Source organism: Rousettus aegyptiacus, unplaced genomic scaffold (assembly GCF_014176215.1).
Source record: "Rousettus aegyptiacus isolate mRouAeg1 unplaced genomic scaffold, mRouAeg1.p scaffold_m13_p_1, whole genome shotgun sequence".
Classification (NCBI taxonomy): Eukaryota; Metazoa; Chordata; class Mammalia; order Chiroptera; family Pteropodidae; genus Rousettus; species Rousettus aegyptiacus.
The window spans coordinates 155,458,741-155,482,621 of NW_023416284.1; the positions used below are offsets into that span (position 1 = coordinate 155,458,741).

Below are 23,881 nucleotides of genomic sequence, written 5' to 3' on the forward strand. Positions count from 1 at the left end.
GTGACTTTTAAGATGAAAGATAAAAGAGTTTTTGTATATATCTTTTGGATCCAAAAGAAAGTGAGAAATTACGCAGGTATAGCATTACTTTTAGGAACAAAGTTCTTGAGAAGGAAATGATAATGAGCTACAGAGCACAAGTGGAGGAGCTGGCCTTTCTTAGAAAGCGGGATATGTTCACTGTGAAAGAATAATGAGAAAGTATGGGTTCAGATTCAAATAGATTTAGATTTCAGAAGAAAATGAGAAAGTCTCTATTTGTTTCCTTGGTGTTAATAATGGATTAGGCAAGATCAATAGCTAAGAGTGGAAGAAAGTGATGGAATTTTGAAGAGATGGAAGACGTCAGAGTGCATTAAAGTAGAATTGTGGAACATCGTGGATTACCATTTTGGGGTTTGTGGTCACAAATATAAAATGTCACACAGCATTATTATCTGATGCAGGCATGGAGAAAGTAAATTTGGTTAACCTAAAATTGAGGGTTTTTTCCTAATGACTATAATTGAGAAGTGGGCAAGGGAGGTAAAGGTATTAAGTCAGCTCTTCAGTGTTGGAATGGTGAGCCACAGAATTATAGTAGATAAAGGTATTAAATGGATAAAATGGTCCCTTGTCATAGGAAAAATATTCAATTTGTTTATAACTATAAATTAGTTTTCATAATCTAGTTGAGGATGTATATCTAAAATTGAGAAATGTAGAGAATTTGTACCAAGTTCTTTCATTTCCCTTTAAATAGAGTCCACGCCAGCAGCATTACCATCTTCTCTAAGCATTCATCCATTGACCTTGTTAGTGGACCTCCTATCTCTTATATGCCTTAGTCTCTGATACTCCTTTCTCTCATCACCAATTTCTACCAAATCTCAATATTGCAGTATCATTTCTCAGGTGAAAACATTATTATTTCCTGAACAGTCGAAGCAAGCAAATAAATAAATAAATAAATAAATAAATAAATAAATAAATAACATTACCGCTTTCAAAGTCACAGGCATCTCACCCAAGCTCTTGTCAGGTAAAGGTGATATTTAGCTTGGGGGTTATGGTGTTATGGTGAGCTTCTGCAAGGTCACTGGAATAACAAGTTTGAGAATCACTGACAGTATCATTACCAACATTCTGTCTAAAAACATTTCCTCTATCCCAATCAAGGTCATATAAATGAAGCCAAAAAAAAGTAAAAATAAAACCTATTCTGTAGGAGACTCCATTAACTGATCTGAAAACAAATTGATGAGAGGATGTGGTTTAATTTTTCACTGGTCAGAGTCATTACTTTGTGAGACATGTTTGGTCACCTTTGATGTGTCAGCTAAATGGCTGTTTCTAAAATTACCTTGACCATTATTCATGAGAGTGTTAGTAATTACTCAGTGGTTAATGAAGTTGGTTTCCAGTTGATGATCGTTAGAAATTGAGCGTGACCCGTTCTACAACAGCATACTGAGCAAAGTCTCACATTTTCCCACCCTGTGCTCACTGGACTTGGTTCTGACCTGAAAACACTATTAATAGCCCTGAAAAGAGAACATTTTCTAAAAGAAACATTTCTTGACATGCAGAAACCCCAGTTTCAATTATCTACTAGTGATACTAGTATTATTCTCATATTCTCTCTGTGCTATAACTAAATTATATATGTACTTTAGGGTCTGCATTCGTTTTATATCTGCCTCTCTCAACTAACCTTCAAAATCCATGAGGTTGGAGACTGTTTGCCTTGAATTTCCACAGTCTGGCAAATGCTGGATGCACAGCAGGCACTCAAATCAGAATGCAGTCAAGCACTTCTCCGATATCCAGATTTAGAGAAATTAGAGCATTCTTTTAGTTCATGTCCTTTTTAATCTAAATTGCCAACACAGATCACTTCTTTCTATACACCATTCAGTCTTCGAAGATTCATAGTATTTTAGATGTGGAAGAAACATTTAAAACCACATAATCTGGAATATTCTTTTGCATAAATAAAAAAAAGAATGATCCAAAAGTGTTAAATGAATTTCCCAATATTACATAGATAGTATAGCCAAGTCAGTGAAGCCACTGAGTTGAATATTTAGGGTGCAAAAAATCTTGATGCTCACTTGGCCAACAGAAGGAAGCAGTATCTCCAAATCAGGATCTAAGGGTTTAGCCATTTGCTTCATGAAATATATATATATATATATATATATATATATATCACTCATTTCCCTGTCACTTCCTACTCATTTCTCAGATCAGAGTCTGAGCATCTCAGTGGTTTACATTTAGGTATAATACTTGGTCCCCAAATATATTTATGCAGCTGGGAACTTAAAAAATTTGAAAGAAATACTACTCTGGTGCCATTATTTGAATAATTTTATACCTCACTGTCATTTACTTCAAATTAATCTATTATAGACTACTTTAGAAGGCAAACAGAAAGATTTTTTAAAAATCCAATTCTTTTCCTCTACTTGACTGAAAGACAAAAGCAAACACTTTGTTCTGGAATTTTTTAACTACATGGAACTACCTGTATAGTTCCTAGTTCTTTCTTTGTGCTCAGAAATGTTTAATAACAGTTGGAGGAGAAATTTTAAAATCAGAGTTCCTTTGGCAAAATGTTTTGGAATTCAACAATGAGTCCTTATTAGGCGGAATGTCAGCTTCAGATTTGTTGTCAGAATTTTGGCCAAGATTATGTTATGATCCCTAGGTTATACAGGGAACAAAACTAACATACATTGAATATCAACTATGTGCCAAACACTTAGGAGTTTTACATATTTATCTCATTTGATCTTCACAGAAATCCTAGGAAGTATATATTTTTGAAACATTAGTCCCATTTTTTCAGCTGTATTTATATCAGAGAAGTAACTTGCCCAGTGTCATACAGCAGGATTTAATTTAATCTCTAGTTTGTCCAACTCCAAAGGTTTACCCGTATCTAGTAGAAGGTATATAGATATAGCAAACATTGTTTTCCTGGGGTTGAGGGGGAGGGGCATACAATGATTGGTACTTCCTAACACATTATTTATTCCGTTAAATCACCAGAAGCCCATCTTCTCTTCATTCATCACTTACTTAATAAATTATATATATATATATATATATATATATATATATATATATATATATATATTTAATGGGACTGGACTGGAGTGTGCCCTCTTACAAAAGGAAAATGCAGAGATAAATGTTCCCCTTATGCCAATGACAGAGTTTCATTATCATAAACCAAGAGCATGTTCCAGAGGCAGTTAGTTGATATTTGAATATAGGTACAGAGGGAAAGACTAGCTCAACTTTAATTATGTCAAAACTAAAGTTATTGTCTTTGCTAAACTTTCTTCAAAATTCAATTGGTCAGTTCCAAATAACTCTCTCAAGCAAGTGGACTCATTCCCTTTCCCGGGGGTGCATGTCACAGCTAACTACTCCTGGCAGACTCAGTAAGAATCAATGCTGCTCTAACTCAGGCATTATGTAGAAGCCCCGCTGCAGCTTTTCCACTGCCAGTGTGGGGGACTGTTCTCCCAGTGTGAAGCGGTTTTAAGCCAAAGCTGTTTCTGCTGTGTTTTCTAGTGTGAGTGTAAAGTTACAGTCAAATGTTTGTCTAAGAGCCCAAACTGATCTAAACTTCCTCTGGAGAAGAACCTTAGGCTGCCTTCAAGTAGCCCGGTTATATGCTCACCCACAGATGAGGACCAGGACCAAGAAACCACTGTTTCATCTTCTTGAGTTCTCTGACTCGCTATTTTATCCACACAACCTACATGTTGTAAGACAATGTAAATTTATTATTTTCCATAACCAAGGCTAGTTTTTTTTTTTTTTCTCATGAGTCCGACCACAATGAAAAGGAAAATCACTTCATTTAAAATGGACAGTTAAGGGTGTCTCATTTTTGGTTAAAAGTAGTTTAGATTTGGTATAATTTGTATCAATCCAAAATTCAACTCAGGATGAGCACTGTTTCCTCTTTCTTCTTTCTTCTTCCCAAGATGGCTCCTGAACTTTAGAGAGGGTCGGTGCAGGCTTCTTAGGCAATCAGCCAGAAAGTGGGGCGTCTGATTTTGCCCTGGTCTACGTGCTGGTCTCATCTTCAAGGCGAGGTATGGTCTTTCTGTGCATCCTGTCACCATGTGCTGCTGAATCACTCTTGCTGGTATTACTCAGAGCCTAGTCTCTGCCTTCAGGGACATTCAGATGCCCCTGACTTCAGATGCCCCTGGGTCTGATTTTTATTAGGTCCCTTGGACAGAAGCAGTGAAACGTTCAGACCCAGTACTACCTCTTTTATGGGGCCCCTGGCACAGTTCCCACCTAGAATCCCAGCTTTTTTCTAGGCCCCTTTTGGACTACAGAGAAACTTCTAGATAATTTCCATGCTGTGCACAGGCCGTTGGCGCAAGGCTACCACAGGTGAGGTGTCATTTGTCCCTGGATACCAAACAGAGAACATGGCAAAAGTTCCCTGCTTTTAGCTTTCTATTAAGCCTATCAAATACCTGTTGCCTCTGAGACTCTGAACATGGTGACAGCCTGTCTCTCCTGCCTATGTTTCACAATCTCCAGAGCTGAAGAAATGGACTTTATCTTCTATACTATGTGACAAGGGCTTACCAAAATTCTCTTTACCTCTGACAGGCAGTAAAATTCTATGATGTACTCCCTACCTCTGCCATGTAAAATGCTTTGATATACTTGGCAAGGCCTGGCTTTTAATATAGCAACAGATGATTTTTAAAAAATAGAATATCATATTCTCTTTCCCTAAAGCAAAGATTTCAAGACTATGTATTCCCGTGACTCAAGAATTCTCTTTTGTGTATCAAACTCTTATGACGCTTTGTTCTTCATTGTGTTTCTGCTTCAAATATCCTAATTTTCCCAAAGGCAAATGGATAATCCTGTTTGAATATAAAGAAGTAAGTCAAAAGATTAAAAAATTATTAAGATATTAAAAATATATTATACTTGATAATCCAGACAACCCTATCTAACCTGGTTTCTAAATTATACTAATTATATGGACCAATCTGCTCTCACTAAAATACTAAAAAGAACTCAAGGAACAAAAATTATCTTCTGTTTAGCTCTTGTCAAAACCAGACTGAGAAAGGAACTCTATCAAAGTGAAAGTTTATGTCACCATGCCTCTAGTATTTTATCTATGTGTAAAGTCACCAGCAAATTGAAACACATACAGTTTGACCTTTATTAGTTTAAATGATATCCTGGGCTTTTATCAATAGGAAAGTAATATAAAAATCTTTTACAATTTTTCATCAATTATTTTTCCATTATATTATTGAGTTTTCTATGTGAAAATATAGAACCTAATAATGAGAAAATATCTGTATCTTTTGAGAAATTAGCCTACTTTTAGATGACTTTCTCCTCATTCTGTTAATCTGTATATTTCTTTCTATTTCTACTTTTAGTTGACTTGAAGGAAACTCAAAGACCAATGTGATACTTAATCATTTCCATTTTTCTTTCTTAGGAAGACCTATTAATATTATTCTATGTTCTTAACCACTGCAAACTCTTGAGGTACGGATCAATTATAATTAACATAAAATTAATCTCTTCAAAATTCCATGAGTTAGGTATTTTTCGCATTTGTTTTACAGATGAGAAAACTAAAATTCATAAATCTTCATAATTTGTTAAGGTCTTGTAGCTGAAAATTTGAAAGATGGTGTTAAGAATCCAGATTTCAGACTCTATATCAACTACCCCTTCCTCTCCAACAAGAACGTTTTCATTTTAAAGCAAACAAAAATTCCTATTTAATCACTAAAACCTCAATTCAATTTGTAATTTAAAAAATATGATTGAGAAATAATTTTGAATATATGCTTACATATGATTGAAAAATAATATTCATTTTTATTTACCTTTATTTCAAAGCATTTTATGTGATGTAACATTGTATAAACCAATGCAGTTAATAATAGGGTTTGATAAAAACCAGAACAAAGATTTGGCCACTGTTGCTTCAGACACTGATACCACATGCTTATTATTGCAACAATAAGAAGCAGAAGATTCACCCATAATATAAATTTAGGCAAATATTGATGACTTTTCTTGTGTTCTTATAGATTAGCTTCAATAAATCGTGGTGAAAACAGTCCCATGAGGGAGAAATGCCTCTATTCTTGATTCATCAAACAGTACTTAATGGAAATAGATTTTAACATTTGAATATTTAATACTCAGGATACCAAGAAGTAGAAATGTTTCTAAAGATGACTTAAATTCCAGTAAAACAAAAACACCTCTTTGAGTTATATTTTGCTTTATAACTTCATACTACAAAGGCACAATTTTCCTTTAGCAAGATAATCCTATTTTTCCAGTTGTCTTTGTGGACAAAGACTTACTTTTGATTCAAATAATTATGCTGATTAAGGAAACAAAACAACAAAACAAAAGCCCCAAACTACTATAACTGAGTTTTTAAAGAATTAGTACTGTCCCTGTAAACAGCAGGAACACTGATGGGAAAATAAAGAGGCATTTAGTAGCACTATCAGTGACTTTTTTCTACCTTGAGACTTTCTGCAGGATTCTGTGTAATCTGAGCCTTTCAATGTTTATTTTGCTTCTCCTCTGAGATAATCCTGATCTATTTGAGGTCAGACAGGAAGCATAATTTATGACGCCTGGCTGCTTTAAGAAAACTCAAGCTTCCTACATCGTTCTTTTATGTACAATTGGTACAATTCTTATTAGAAAAGCTCTTCTCCGTTATTAACCCTGTATCACTTCGACTTAATACTATTAGATTTCTAAAGTGACTCATCCTAATGAAAAATAAAGATGCTGTGATTTTAAATTATCATAGAAATGTGAGTTTAAATATTAGCAATTACCCCCAAGTTTGCACATAATGTGGTAACCCATGTATTACATAGCACAGAATGTGTTGCTTTATAAATCAAACAAAAAAGACATTGTGTTACTCTTTATGTTTCAAAATCCATTAACTCTTCTCTCGCAGGAGAACATAATCTAAATTGGGAACCTTTCTCTATTGAGTTTATGATGGTGATGGGAAGTGGATGGGAGAAAGGCAACATGTTTTGGTGCTATTTAAAGAAGGACAGACATAGTGCTTTTATTTCTTTGCATCAGGTTCAGTCTTGTTCCTGATTTGTGTGTAGTGCCCACAGTTCTCACGAAGGTATTCAGACCAGTGGGCATATGAAATACACAATCAAGGCATAATCGAAGATCGTTAGCTAATAGGTGGATATAAACAGGCTTATGACAACATTCATAAATTTCAAATTAGTCATTTCATCTCCAGACTCTTGTTATTACTCCATTTTTTTAAAACAGTCCTTCCTTCCCTTGCCCTTAAAGAGACTAGCTGTATGACTTTCTAAGTCCTAGTCTCTATCAAACCAAGAAAAGAATCACTTTGATTATAATTCATATTGATAAGGTAATTCTCCTAAATATTTGCATTTGTATTCCTTTAAGCTCTATTTATGGAATAAAAAACCTGGTCTCCAGTTCAAAATGCCCTAATGGGTAATGGGCAGAAAGGAGAGAACCTTCTCTTTGCCTTAAAAAATTATGCTAGGGTTTAGACTGGTTGACTGAGAGGGTAGAATGAGTCTATTTAATCATTTAAGGTACTTAAGTGAACCTGACTCAAAAAGTCAGTGTGTGTCCAGTACACATTCTTTTTTTGTTTGTTTGTTTACTCTTCCTGGCTTAATACATATTTATTGGCTTAATACTTGTTGGGATGATTCAAATCTTGAACTATTAGGGTAGGGTGGAGGATGGTTGAATACAGCAATGACCAATACAGATTCATTCTCTGCCTTCATGGAGCTTTATAAAATCTTGTAAGAAGAGAGTAAATAATGACAAATATGATGGTCTATATATGTTTACGTATATCTTATTTTGTATCTTCTGTGCACATGAGAGAACTGTACTTCCTCCTCAGAGTTAAGTGGGGGTAATGTGATTCTCTTAAGCCAATAAAATGTGAGGGAAAATGATATACATTACCTCCAAGGAGAAGCTTTAATGGCTGGCAAATACTTTGTCGCATTCTTTCTTCTACCAACAATGTTACCGTGGAATGGACGTTAATTCCTGAGTCATCTTGAATTCTAGTCTGTGGACGGTGGCAATGTGGAGCACAGTCCCTAGCTAGCCTATGGTGGACATGGAACATGAATAAGAGATAAATCTAGCTTTAATCATTAAGATAATAGGGCTATTTGTTACCACAGCATTGCCTAACCTATTCAGACTGATACGTATACCCACACTTCAGTTTGTACTCTCAAGTCCTCCAGAATGACATTAGAACAACCATTCAAAGATATTTAGGTTAGAAAATGAGACTAGTGACTGTGTATGGTACTACAAATGTAGCATTATGTTTTTAATTATTGTATTATTTATTGGCGAGGCAGTATAACATCATAATTAAAAGTGCGTTCTCTTTGCTGGCCTGAGTTTGAATCCTAAATCCTGCACTTATTAGCTGTGTGGTCTTGGTAAAGTCTTCTAATTTTTCTGTCTCAGTTCCCTCATGTTTAAAATGAATATAACAATGAGGCTACCCCATGTGTATGTTTTAAAGATTAAATGAGAACAGTGTCTGGTGCATGGCATCACTATATAAGGATTAGCTATTGGTTTTATAACGCTAAATTCTACATGGAAAAACTCTACCTTCAAACTAATAAATATAAAATATAGTAATGGTGTCAAATATATGGTAGCTGAAGGAAACCGGACTTTGAGTGGTAAACACACAATAGAATATACAGATGTTAAATTATAATGTACACCTACAAATTATAATAATTGTATTAATCAATGTTACTCCAATAAATTTAATTTTAAAAAAAGAAAAAATAATAAAAATATGATGCCTGATATCATATGGACAATTAACATTTGCTCGATAAACATTTATTAATATTGCTATGTATTTTTCAATTTGTAAAAGTGATCTCAATGAAATTTTACCAGGATCTATTTGAAATAAACCATGCTTAAAGAAATAATAATAAAAAGCAGCTTTCAAAGCTTAAAAATTTTTTATGTATATATAGTAATGATTTTCATTCCTTATCCTATTATTTCAGAGGAAAAAATGAAATATTTTCTGAATGTTATTTGTTTAAGTCGAGAAATAAAAAATGACAAAGAGTAAGTACACCATTTAATGACAAGATTATTTGAATACTTCCACATTCCGAATGCGATGACTTCCTGGAAGATATTTCAAAAACACATGATTAAGGTATCAGGCATTCTAAACAACCCTGGCAACCTTCTAGACCAAAAGGTGGTAGGAAAGCGAGACTTTCTTGGCAGGTCACCTAGAAGCAAAGCCTAAGTTGTCTGCAGTGCCTACATCAGCCTTGATATGAGTCCCTGTCTTGCTTCAGGGCACATAGCAACATAGATGCAAAAAGAGTGATTACTGAAGACAGGTCTGGAGCAAGAGAAACTATGCTACCCTAGGATGCCTTAAGATTTCAGATGCCTACAATACAAAAAGCCACTTGTAGTCCAAATTCATAACTGAAATAATTGGTTTTAACATATCCTTCAAGCAGTTTAGCCAATGTATCTATATAGTATATATAAATATCCCACAGCAATTCATCTCTTTCCTTTGACATTTGCTGTCTCATGTTATATACAGCCAGCTATTATGTTAAATATGGCCAATTTCGCATTTAGGTGTCATTGTGAAGTGCCATAGCATTTGATAGAATGGCAAGGTTGTAAATTGCAATCTGGTACGTAGGAAAAAATTATTTAAAAAACTAAATTCATTTTTGTTGCTTAGCTGACTTTCTCCCTCTCTGTTTCTCTCAGTCTCTCTCAGTCTCTCTCTCTGTCTGTCTCTCTCCCTCCCACCCCCAACCCCTCTTCTCCTCCCTCATTCTCTCCCTCTCTCTGAGTACCATTCTCTATATGACAAGATTTAATGACAAAACATCAAGGTGGATAAAATGTACTATTTTGTATTTTTCTTAATCTCTGATTGATAAAAGATTAATGAATTTACTCTACAAACTGGAGCAGGTGGGAGAGTTTTTTGCATAATTCTACTGCATTATTTTAGTGGTAAATATGTCCTAAAAAGAGATAAGTCATACTATTTTCTGCTGAAATAGCCTATGTTTTTAAAATACAGTGGGTACCTCCTTTGCATTTTGGACTGTGAACAACAAGAAGATCCATTCACAGCTGTCAGCTCTCTGGATAGCAGTCAACAAATGCATGGCCATGAGTTCTTCGCATAATAAGTCAAAGCATGCACACCATGCCTTACATTCAAGTGAACTGACTTCAATCTGGGCAGATCTCATATTTTATCTCTATGCTGTTTTAGTGTCTGTCATCATGGAGACATTTACCATTAAGATTTAAGTCTCTGGGATCTGGTGCCCTTGCTGAGTTTTCTGAAAGCTTAGTTCATAGTCATGTAAATGTATGGTGACTTTTCAAGTTACTTCTGAGAATCTAACAATCAACATAAATTCCTTCAAATTTCAGCACTTGGAAATTCGCATAATATTGTAAAATGGATGCTGGATATACCAAGTCATCAAAAAGAGAAATTTACCATTGTAAAAAGAGTGAAAAGGTTTCTCCCTCCATGGTAGTGCCATTGATACACCATCTCATTCAAATAAAAAATATAATGCAAATTCACCAGTACCTTCAAACCCTCTTAAATTAACAGTCTCATAGCTAAGGCACACACATAACACTTATTTTTTTTTTCTCCATGGTTTAATTTTTTTCAGATAGAAGAAAATAAATGGATTGTGTTGGATATTGAAAGCTTTGTTTGACTGGGCTGGAGGTTCTCAAACTATTTTGGTCTCAAGACCGCTTTACTATTAAAAATTATTGAGAACTGCAAAGAGCTTTGGTTTATATAGGTATTAATGAGCACATTAACAAAACTAAAAGTCTTTACGAATTTATATCTATCAATTTATTTAAAAAGAACATAAATAAATCCATTAGAGTATACTATAAGCAACATTTTTATGAAAAATAATTATTTTATAAAACAAAAAAATTCATGAAAATAAGTGACATTTTACTTTTGCAAATCTTTAGTATCTGGTTTAATAGAAGATTGTTGATTTTAAGATTGTTGCATTTACTCTGTTGCAATATCATGTATCAGGTAGTTTCATGAAGATTACTGTACTCTCAGGAGAGAACGAAAAAAAGCAAATGAAGTCTTAGTATTATTATGAAAATAGTTTTTCAGAAAGGGTCCTTGGATCACACTTTAAAACCTCTGCACTAGACTCTACAGAGATTTCCAAAAAGATTTGAACCTGTGGATAATTTGTGAGCATTAATATTAGTCTCACTAATCATGTTCCTTGAAATATTTTATTCCAAGGTAATCTTTCTATTTTTAGAATAAATTTGCAATTAGATTTCCACTGCTACTGTCATAGTAATTCCCCTGTCTGAACCTCTTTGCAGATTGTATTCTCTCTGGTTCCTATCCTCCTCTTACCCTTTTCAGGATGAAAGTGAGGTTGGTGTGTTTCTAATTACCAAATAGTTGCAAAACAGCAAGACAAGAGTCTTCTTAGAGACTGGTTCTCTACTTTAAATATATGTGAAGTAAATAGGACCCAAATATTTCCACTTCACGTACTGCTTCCTCCCACCCCAATTTTCTCAGACTGACTTTCATTGCTTAGCAGATTATACAAACTTCTCCCATTTTGTCAACCCCAACCTCACCATTTTCTATAAAAGCTTCTACATTTCCCATTTTTCTAACTCTTGCCATTAGAGCAAGAGATTTGTCTGGGATTGGGGTGGTGTGGGGGGTGTCAGTGAACTCAGGGAGAGTCTCACAGAGCAATGGAGGGACCGTAACCAAGGTTCTGACCTCTGCTTCACATGTACAGAAACTTAATTCTTTGAGTGCAGGTAGAATTGACCAGACTCAATGAATGTTTGATATTAACCTCCCCTAAGAGATTGAACATAAATGAGAATGCCAATGCATTACATTCTGCTGAGTAATATGATTTCCAAAAAGACTTGAATAATTGTATTAACTGGTTAGCACATTTGTTCACCTTAATACAATCTATATGAGAAACCAACATATAATCAAAGCAAAGGAAATCAGTGGGATTGTCTGAATGGGTGTTTTATTAGGCTACTGTAACCTGATGTGTCTATTTCCATTCTAAGAAGATATTTATCTCAGTATGTGATTAAGATCCAATTTTCCCTGGATAATGCTAGAAACTTAATCTCTCTCTTTTTGGATTGATTTCCCCCTTCTTTCTGTGTGAAACTTTGCATTCCTTGCATTTATAGTGCTGTTTCATGTCTCTACATCTTTACAAAATTTGTTAGGCACTAACCCCACCCACATGGTTTGGCTTTGTATAGGTTTCTTTTTGGTGGGTTTGGTAGTGGATAAAGAAGCTTGCGGTGAGTGAGACAGGAAATATCTCTAGCAATGGCTAGATACAGGATTTCTATGGGAAGATGTTGGAAGCTTGATTCCAAAGGATAAATACTTCAGATCTTAGCACAAAATGATGGGGGATATCTACAACATATTTTAGCTAATCTTGAATGCAATGAATTTTACCAATGAAAGCCTTTACTCACATTCTTCATGATAAATAAAAACCACTCAAATCTACAATAAAAACATACTCGCTATGCTAAGCAGTAGGCTCTGGGTCTTCATCAAGAGCTGGATAATAGAAGAATGGTAGTACCACCTCTGGAGTATAGCTTTTCCAATAAAGCATTAGGCACTGCTGGGGTGAGCTCACCAATCCTGATTGCCCCCAGAATTAAAATTTAAATCAATTAGCAATTAGTATTACCCCATCTGCGTTCAAGTATTTTAAAGTAAATTACAGGTGTGGTAGTCCAATCGAAGTTTTACCTCAATAAGGCATTTTCTTATCCTTCATTCAGCCCTACCATGCCCAACCACGAAGTCCTATAGAGATGCAGGTCGTCTTCCTGAAGAGAATTCAGCACAGGCCTTTATTAGTATTCCCATTCCCTGTGGCACTTCTTCATTTTGTTAGTTTGTGTCTCTGTCTCTCTACTTGGATTGTGGGTGGAAGCAATGTTGTATTCCTTTTGTCCTCCATTGACTATTATGTAACAGGGGCTCAGAAAATGTCCCATACATGACTCAGTGAGTGAACTGCTCTGAGGCTCCTCTTTTCAACTTTGTGAATCCTCTCTTCTTCCTGTTAACATACTATTTCTTCAGATACATTAATTCAATTGATTAGCTGACACCATTGTTAACTAAAATGTTTTCTTCGGCAGGATATTTAATAGGCATTAAGTAATAAATGACTTGGTAGGCAAAAAAGTCTGTGAAATGCTGAGTTAATAAAGTTTTACAAGACTTTACTGTATGACTTCCTAACATTAATATACTAATATCTATTTTAAATCTCTGAGAATTAAACTAAGGTGAACTCTTAAGGAAGCATAATTAAATATTTGTAAAAAACCATAATTAAGTACTTTACATGCAAACAAATTTTTTCCAAGAAATATTGTCCTGTAATATTCAGAAATAAAGGAAGAAAAAAAGAGAGGAAGGAATGAGGAGAGGAGAGAGAGAGGGAGGTAGAAAGGGGGAGAGGAGAGGGAAAAGAGAATTTTAATAACTAAGTGTATTTGTATAACTTGTGTTCCACAGCCATCAGTGCAAACCTGTGCACCGACTATAAACTCTTACTCTTTTGGCTTCATTATAAAGCATACTCATGCAACCTCTTCTTTAAATTCTTTAGTACCGTCAAGCCATGACCTCTTAACATTTTCCCAATCTACCAGCCCTCTTCTTGGGGCTTGGATTCCATTTTCATTTCAATAACTCTTTACAATACACCAAGTTCTTGTACTTTCTGGCTCTGTTATCACACTGTGGTTGTAAATCCCAATCCTAGAGGACATCAATAACGTGCTTTAGACCATTTACCTCCTCCCAACAAATAGCTGGACAAAGAGACACAGGACAGATGGGTGTCTCCCTAATTTCATGATTATCAATTTGTTGGGCCTTCAATGCTATTCAGCAATCCTACTATGCATTTCTATTCATTTCACTCTCAATTTGCTTCAGTGACTTTTACAAAGACCCTCTTTCCATTTTCAAACCTCCAATCTCCAATATTTCCGTTCATAACATTTATCCCAATTTGTATTTGTGTATTTGTTCTTGTCATTATTCAATAGTTCTCTGTCTCCCTAACCAAAATGTGAGCTTCATGAGGATAGGGACTGTGTATGTTTTCATTTTTGTCACTTAGCTTTTGTCACAATAACACTGCAAAAACATTACAAACATTTACATTTACTCGACTAGCAGTTGGCAGGGGCAGCTCTGCTGATCTCAGTGGAGATCACCCATGGATTGATAGTTGGCTGAGTGTTGGTGATCTAAACCAAGGGTCAGCAAACTTTTTATTTTTAGAGGTCAGATAGTAAATATCTTAGACTTTGCAATACACTTATGGTCTCTATATCACATATATTTTTTAAAAGAATTCTTTAAAAATGCACTAACGATTCTTAGGTTTTGAGTCATTCAAAAACAAGCCATAGGCTGCTTTTGACCCTTGGCCATAGTTTTCCTTCCCCTGATCTAGACTGTATTTGACTAAGTACATCTGCTTTACACTGTGTGTCTAGTTGAGCTTAACCGTTTGCTGTAGGTGGGGCTCTGTCTGGTCAGCTTCACAGATGTGCATTCTGCAGGTCAGGTTAAAAGTGGAAGGGAGCAAGTAAAAATGCATAATGCCTCTTAAGGCCTAGACTTGGAACTGGCTCACTGAGACTTAATCCCACAACCAGCTAGCCAAAGCAGGTCACTTGGCTGACCCCAAAGTCTCAGTGTGGGGAAGTTCCCTTTGCCTTTAGTAAAAGGATGGAAAAACACATAGCAAAAGGTATGGATACAGGGTGTGGTAAAAAATTGGGGCCAATAATTCAATCCCCCAGATCATCGTTTATTGAGTATTTAGAATAGTGATTGACACATAGTAGGCCCTAAATAAGTATTTAACAGATGAAGGAATTAATTCCACAATAAATACAAAATTAACCATGGACAAGATACAAAGAACATGTACTTAGTTCCAGGAGCCGTATTAAACATTTTACATATGTTATCTTTTCCAATATTTATGACGGCTGTTCAGAATAACTAATATTATTTCCACTTACAGGTGAAAAATTGATTCTCATAGAGGTTAAGTAACTTTCTTAGGATAAATTAATATTACGTTAGACATGTTAACTTTCCAAAATCTAGGTTTAGTTATTCTATACACTAATATGTTGAATTTATACCAAATTTATCTTCGTCAATATACATCCATTCTATCATTTCTAGATGGCCACCATGAAATCAATCTGTATAGCCCATTACGAATGCAAGGTGTTTATCTAGTGGTAAAAAAGAGATTCCATAGGCTATTTACTAAGGAAAAAAAAAAAAAAGAAGAAGGAAAAAAAAGATCTTTGTTGAGCTTTTGTTTCCTAACATAATGGCCAAAAACATATTGTGAGAAAAAAGAAGGTACTACCTGACAAGTCCATATTAAAATAAACCCACATATACTTAAATATTTTTAAAAGGGTGAATAAACACCCAGCACTCAGTGTTTCTGACCACATGATCTTAATTTGTTTCTTCTTCCATTACCTAACAGTTACACAGTTTTCCATTTTGGCCTTAATCCCGTCTTTGTCAAGTCCGGAATCCAGCTTCATCCTGTCAGTACTGTTCTCACATGCAGTCTACCATCTCACAGTCATTTGATCATCCTTGTCAGTTCACACTATACTGCTCAGAATGACAGTGTTGGAGAATTTCGATAAACCGTATCTGAGACCACAAATAATTCATACTACCTACTTTCTCATTGCTGCTTTTTACCTTATACTTCTTTTCTCATTGATTTCTTATAATCCTCCCTCCTTGCTGTTCTAAACTCTGTTCCTCGGCCCCCGGTTCTACCTCAACAATGCCATTCTAGGAGATGGCCTTGCCCCTAATTTACTGAGATAGATGCCGTGTGATTCCAGGTCTCACAGATTTCTTTCTACGTAAAGACTAGGAGAAAGTTTCTACTTCCCTATTTGTCTTTATTTTGACTTTCAAAAAACTCTCCTTCTTCCCTATGAGAATGTAGTGTATTTTCCTTTCACATTCTGTTCTCCCTCTCATTACATTTGTTTAATCTCATCTCCTCCTTTCCAGTTCTATCACTTTTTATCTACTATCCATTTTTGGTGTTCCATTCTCTCTCTCCATTGCCTCCTTTTCTTTTGCCTGTAAACATACACATGTATTCTTAATGTAGAACAAAATATTTCTCAACCTCATAACCTCCACAATTTGATTCAGAATTTCTCTTCTCACCTATCTATGTCTCAAAGATAATGTATCAACTTCCTGTTTCTCTCTTCTTCTTCCACTCACACTGCCCTTGCAATTTGGTTTCTGTCTCTATGACTCTGATCTGCTGCTTTGAAAGTGATCCATGTCCATCCCTATTACCAAGTCTTGTGAAATTTTCCTAGTCCTCATCTTCCTATTCATTATTTCTCTCTGGATTTTCAGCTGAAACCCTTTTCATCTCTTGATTCTTGTACTATGCTGGTGCTTCTGTTACTTTCAGGACTCTTTGCTCTATATTTGATGGCTGTTCTTCTTTCTCCCAATATACAAGTATTTTCGCCTATCTTCTCTCTGCATGCTCTCTCTCAGTAATGCACAGTGATTTTCAATATGGCATCATTTGTTGAGGACCTGCTTTGTGCCACAATGGTGAATCAATGACCCCAACCCTGGCAAACCCACAGTCTGGCAAGAGTGATGGAAAAGTAAACAATTACTAAATTCCACTTGGTAACTGCAGTAAAGGAATACGTAACACACAAAATATGGAGAAAGTACAGAGAAGTAACAACTCATCTGTCATCTCTAGGGGATGGGAGTAGCAGGGGTAGGAAGGGAGTAGTTTGAAGTGAAGAATGTCTAGAGAAATTTTCCTAAGAGATGGTCAAGAAATGAATCAAAGACAAGACCCGCTAAAGTGGCTGTGTGGAAGAAATGGATTCTAAAATATAACTCTATTTGTCTGCCCTGTTCCAGAGTCTTGAGTGACAGTCAGTCATTCCTTCCCCAAGCATGTGCCAGAAAGAGGTATTCCTACCTGAGGTATTTACCCAGTAGGTTCTCCTTATTTACCCTTGTGGCCTACACTTTCTGTGGCCTCTCTGGATGTGCAGCTCACTCCAAGGCCACTGATTCAAAGGGACTCCTACACTGCTAATGGGAATCCTGGCTTCTGCCAGCCTAGGACTGCAGTGACCAGGCAAGTCTTTCACACACTCTTCCATCCTTCCCACTGGGATAAGGCATCTTAGAATCAGATTTCAAATAAGTAAAGCACCCCATGATCTCACAAAGCCTAAACTATTGCTCTGAATGTGAAAAAGGAAAAAAAAAAAGTAGTCAATGAAACCTAGAAAGTGAAATTTAATTTTTAAATAGGGTTTCAGATCCCAAAATAAATGAATGCCAGAATAAAGAAATAGAATAGGGAAGGCAAAATAGTTAAAATTTTCATCTTCCGTAAATGGAATGCCTAAGTGATTGTTTGTTTGTTTGTTTGTTTTCAAGTTTTGGAATTAAATGAATATTGATTTAATGACAATGATTAACATAAGTTAACAGCTAGTAATTTTTAAGACTATCTTCCAAATCATTACAGAACAAATAAGAAGTTATATTATATAAACATCTAAATATTTAACATTATATAAAGCATAAAACAAAAATTGGAAAGTCAAATTGAGTTTCACATTTTTACAATAAATACAAGCAATTTAAAGTTCCTTATCGAGGAATAAAAAATATTTTGTATTTAATTCAATCAATTCTTTGCAAGAATTATAATTAGTAAAAATTGTTTTAGAATGCTACAATCATAGAAAATTGTATTTCAATAAAAATGAATAAAAATGCTAGCAATAGTTTTATCAAAGAAAGACAAATTTAAGACTTGAAGAACTGGATTTTTTAACTTGAAAAGATATAATTTTATGAAATAAATTAACTAAGTTAATATAAGAGGAAGTAGAGTGAGCAACAATTAAATAAGAAATTTAAAAAAATGATTCAAGAAATAGTCAGAAAACATCTGGCCTTACTGGTAAATTATTTCTTACTTTCAAAGATCACCTAAGGTCAATTTCTTTTATGAAGACAGTTTAAATACCCAAAATGACAAAAATGGCACATATAAAAAGATAAACTTATGAATCAATGCACTAAAAATGTCTATAAGGTCCTACCAACTATAACCTAATTATTTTAAAAGAATTCATAATTTATCATGATTATATAATGTTTATCCCAATGAGGTTAGATCAAATATCAGGGTATTTTATGAGCTTCAATTACCTAATTTAATCAATTAATTCTATAAAAATATTTGTTAAGATTTAATACCCATTTCTGCAAATATCTGTGTAACCCCTTAGATACAAAAATATAGGACAATACATTGTGTATCATTTCTGTTAGGTTGTTTGGGATGTTCTGGCCCCAGCACATGTTCCTTCAATATTTCCTCTTGGAGCTGGCAGAACAAAGAGCTAAAAGACCAGGAAGTCTTATTTAATTATTTCTTCCATGTGCTGAGAGCTGTTGCTTTCCCCTCTCCTCTTTCTCACTATTCCTTTCCCTCCTACCTTCTTGTGGAACTGTTGTGGACCCTCTTTTTCTGGGCTCTAGAAATTGTCTTCTTGCTACTAGCCCTGTTACCATCTAATTATTATTTTAAGTTAACAAGATGATACCTCTAAAATGCAAACCTGTTCATATTTTTTTTTCTTTTTAAAAATCTTTTTATAGTTTCACACCAAAAGAATTTAAGGGTCATTTTAAGGCAGAACGACTCAGCGTGATCCCCCTCTCAGCCCTGAAGCCGTGTCTTGGCATAATATGTAGAGAACCCAGCATAGTATAATATATACTAAATGTATGAATGACGTACAGCACAGTATATGATATAGAGAAAGTGTTGCACCCATGTTAAATTCTCTTTCTAGGAAAAATTCTCCACTCGAATCCTTCTGACAGTGCAACAAATTTTATTCAGAGCCAAGCTAGGTGGAAAAGCCACTTGTGTATTCCAGTTTGGATAACAAAGGGGTAGAGGCTTATTTGCTCTGCTAACAGAGGCTTTCCACTCATGTGCAAGTTAGAGCTTTAAACGGTAGATATAACCAGAAGCAGTTCCTTCAGCTTGGTTGTAAATTGGAAAAGCTCCATGCATTGGCATGAACAATCTTAGGCACTAGGGGAAATTTAAGAGAAAAAAAAAAGAGAGAGAGAGAGAGAGAGAGAGAAGCAGAAAAAGCAAGTAGCAGATGTTAAACTAGAGAAGGCTTGTAGTGTAGGCAGCTGCAGGGCAGCTGTTTTCTATCTGGAGAGCCCTTTGGAAGTGCTTTTGAATTTCTTCAAATATTTGATTAGAATTTCATGGATGCTGATGCTATACGAGGAACTTTAACATTTTAATGTTCTGCTTAAACTTTTATTATTTCTTTAAATTTCTGCTAAAAAAAAAATTGAAATCCTGGTGAAAATGAAAAATTTCTGGGCTTTTGAGTCTGACAGACCTGGGTTTAGTTCCAGGCTTCAATGTCTACTTAACCTCTCTAAGCCTGAGTTTTCTCATATACAAAATCAACACATTTCATGAAGTTATTGAAGTTACTTATTTATTTTTTAAGTTCACATAATAAAGGGTGAATTAAGGCTAGTTTTTACTACACTTCAACCTGCCTCTGTTATAAGACATACTGAATTACAAATTTATTCAGAGTGTCTCTCAGGGCATAAAAATTAGGATTTCTTCTGTGAACACCACAGTATTGGAATACCTCAATATCAGTGAATAAAAATCCGCCATAGTTCTGTATTAAAGCACAAGGTATAAATGCTAAAATATTTACATGCTTAACTTATCTTGAATGAAACTGCAAAGTTGTTTTTCTGAAAAGAATGAAAGCAACCTACTTCTTTTTGTAAGCCTGTTGTTTAAAACTAGACTCCTAAACCTTAGAGAAGATGGTAACACTGAATTTGTCCTGGCCTCCACCTCCATGACTGAGAGACCTCTGCGGTACTGGGAAGGCCTAAACCCAACCTTTCTAGCATATATATATAAAATATATATATTATATATGTATAAAATATATATATAATATATATTATATATATTAGATACACGCACACACATACAGACAGACACACACACACACACACACACACACACATATATATGAAAATTCCATCCCCTTTTCATTACTTTGTTATTTTAGATGTGTACACTCATCATACCTTGGACAAAGAAAAATTAATCCAGCCATGCAAAGTGTCTTCTCTTTTAGAGTGGCAATTGCAAAATTGCTGCCTTGGTGCAATGTTTAGAAACCAGGAATGGTGGGAGCCTTAGCACTCAGGCTGTTTTGAAGGTGTTTGTCTTGCCTTCTGAAACCTCCTGACTTTCCATTTCCCCTCTGAGCCATAACTTTCTGGCACCCTGTTTCTGCACTGAGTGTGTGCTCTGTCTGGTGATATAGCTCTGCTATCTCTGAGAAGCAGGCATTTTCAGTCTCTTTCTACCTGGTCTGTTTCCTGTGCCTCCTGCTAGAGAATTGCTTATGCTTGTGAAAATTGCCTTCTGAGGGAGATTCTTTCTTCATCTATGTTTGTTTTAATGGAAGTCTGAAATGAAGCTTCAGTTGATGTTTCTAAAGTGAGTGCTGCTTCTCTCTTAATCTTGCATTTTCAATATCCTAGGCCAGTAGTTCTCAAAGTGTGGTCCATGAACCCCTGGGAGTCCCTGAGACTCTCTTAGGGGACACATGAAGTAAAAAAGTATATATTTTTTTTCTTTATAATGCTGTCATTATTTACCTTCTTTACAGTGTCGACAAGTGCACTGAGGGTACAAAAGCAATGGTAAATCAAATTGAAGGCACCTTAACCCAAATAGACCGTAGCATTAAACTGTACCAGCAGAAATTGTGTTCTTTACCAATACACACTCACAGGAGAGAAAAAGAAAGCCAATTTCACTTAGTAGCATTCTTGAACAAGCATTCCAAATTATTTTTTTTAATTATTAATTTTATTACATTTAACCCCTGATGGCACGGCTTTTTAATAGTCTATGGGATGAAATGGGAAGTATACATACAATACTTCTATTGCATACCAAAGTGTGATGGCTGTCTGGAAGGAAAAGCATCTGTGTGATTAAGCTGCAAATTGAACTAGCCACTTTTTCATAAAATATAACATCTACTTTAAAGAACAACTGACAGATAAAATATCTTTTTACAAACTTAGATATTTGGCAGACATTTTTTTGAAAATGAACAAATGCACCTTAAATTTGACATTAATGATAACATTTAAACTTTCAAGCAAAAATTAGAATTTTTGAAACATATCAACCACAGTGAACTTAACAGCTTGGAAATACATAAAGATATTTTTGAAGAGATACTTGGTAATATTAAAATACATGACTTTTTTTTTTATATTTTGTAATGAAGTGTATCACCATTTGGAAAATTGACATGGCTTAGTGAGCAAATATTTTCCACATGAACAATATATGATTTCATAAAATCATGCATGAGTAAGAGATTCACGTAAAATATACCAAAAAATTTTATCGTGACAATGAAATGTTCATTAATGGGGTTGCAAATATTTGTAGATTGCAAATAACCTCTAAGAAACTAGTTTTTATTGAGTTTAGTATTGAATCAAAGAAGATCTGTTCCTCGAAGCATAAAAAAGTTAAGTAAAAATGGATTATAGACCTTAATGTAAAACCTAAATTATAAAACTGCTGGAAGAAATATAGGTGAAAAGTTTTGTGACCTTTGGTTATATGAAGATTTCTCAGCTATGACACCAAAAGCCCATCCAAACAAACAAACAAAAAACCAAGAAGCAAAAAAAAACCAAATGGGTACGTGAGAAGAGAAATATTTGCAAATTATATATTTTATAAAGGACTTATAGCCAGGCTATGTCAAGAATTCTTAAAATTAAAAATAAAACAAATACCAAGTTAAAAAAAATGATTAGAAGCTTGATCCAAGAAAATATATACATGTGGCAAGTTAGCATATGAAAGATGTCCAAAATTATAAATCATTAGAAAACACAATTTAATAATAGCACAGTGAGCTATCACTATATACTTATTAAAATGGCTAAAATGTTTAAAATAAGAAAAAAAAACAATAATATTAAGTACTGGCAAGTATACAAAGTGAATGGAACTCTCACACATTGCTGGTCAGGATGCAAATTGGTACTTTGGAACACAGTTTGGCAATTTCTAATAAAGTACAATATACAGTTACCATATGACCCAGCAATTTCACTCCTAGATGTTTACCTCAGTAAAATAAAAACCGATGTTCACACAAAAATATGTATGTAAATGTTCATAGCAGTTTTATTCATAATTAACAAAACCTGAAAAAAACATATTTTCTTTCATTGGTGAATGGATAAACTGTGATACTGCCATACAATGGAATACTACTCCGCAATAAAATGGGACAAACTACTGATACATGCAACAACATGGGTGACTCTCAAATGTATTTTGTGGAGTGAAAGAAGCCACTCTAAAAAGGGTACAATTTTATTCATTCAATTCCATTTGCATGACATTCTGGAAAAAGCACAACTGCAGAGGCAGAAGGATCTGTGGTTTCCACGGCTATGTGAGAGGAAGAGTTGACAACAAAGGGGCACAGGTGAATTTGGAGTGGGGGATGATGGAATTCTTCTATCTACTGACTTGACTACAGCATACACCTGTCAAAACTCACAGAATTGTAACTCGAAAAGGGCAGGTTTTTACGTATGTACTTATATCTAAATTTTGCCACTATCATCATCATCATCATCATCATCATCATCATCATCATCACCATCATCACCATAAAAGGGAGCAACAATAACAAAAAGTGGCTACCAGAGAATGAAGTATTCATCACTGGGTAAGTTACCGAAGTCACAGGCTGTGGCCAATGAGAGCGGGACTCATGGCCAGGCCAGGCCACCAAGCCTAGGCTCACTGAACGGCTAAGGCCAGTCAGAACATCTGCGGTCTGCAGGTGGACCCTAAAGAGAAGGATGGGGCAGAAGCTGAGATTCAAGTGCCCTGGTTCTCTTCTCAACCTCCCTTCTGGCAACTCACTCCACCTCCATTGTAAGGTTAGGGGGTGGGGAAACGGGCTGAATTGGTTTACAAAAAAATTTCCCCTTGTAGAAAACAGAAATGGGAAAGACAACTGTTCTGCTCACATCTCCAATCAACTTTTCTTTAATAAAAATTGTAAACATATTGGAACCTAACGAAGCATAACTAGTAGGGCTTAGAAAAATAAATAAATAAATAAAACTTTTATAGCAAGTGCTCAATCTCCTTAATAGCAGTCTCTGAAAGACTCCTTTTCTTGCAAGAAATAACTAAATGAACATATCCCTTTGCTTATACATGGCCCAAGTAAATTATGTAGGTTTCATTGCACTGTCAACTTGACTACATGTCATTTAAGTCTCAGTGATTTCTCAACAGTAAAAATTTTATAGCAGCCAGGGATCATGTCTGTTTAATTACCAATGAATTGTGTAGTATCTAACATAGCAACATGAAGAGATAATTAAAAAATATTTCCATTAAAATTATATATATCTAAAGCTGTAAGTATAAATTTCCTGTAATTTAGT

General features: G+C 34.9%; 1 protein-coding gene across 11 annotated transcripts in view; it reads left to right on the top strand.

Annotated features, from left to right (window-relative positions):
* NKAIN2 (sodium/potassium transporting ATPase interacting 2) overlaps positions 1–23,881 on the top strand; it is an 831,125-nt gene that overhangs the window by 614,938 nt on the left and 192,306 nt on the right. The gene's annotated exons all lie outside the window — the stretch shown is intronic.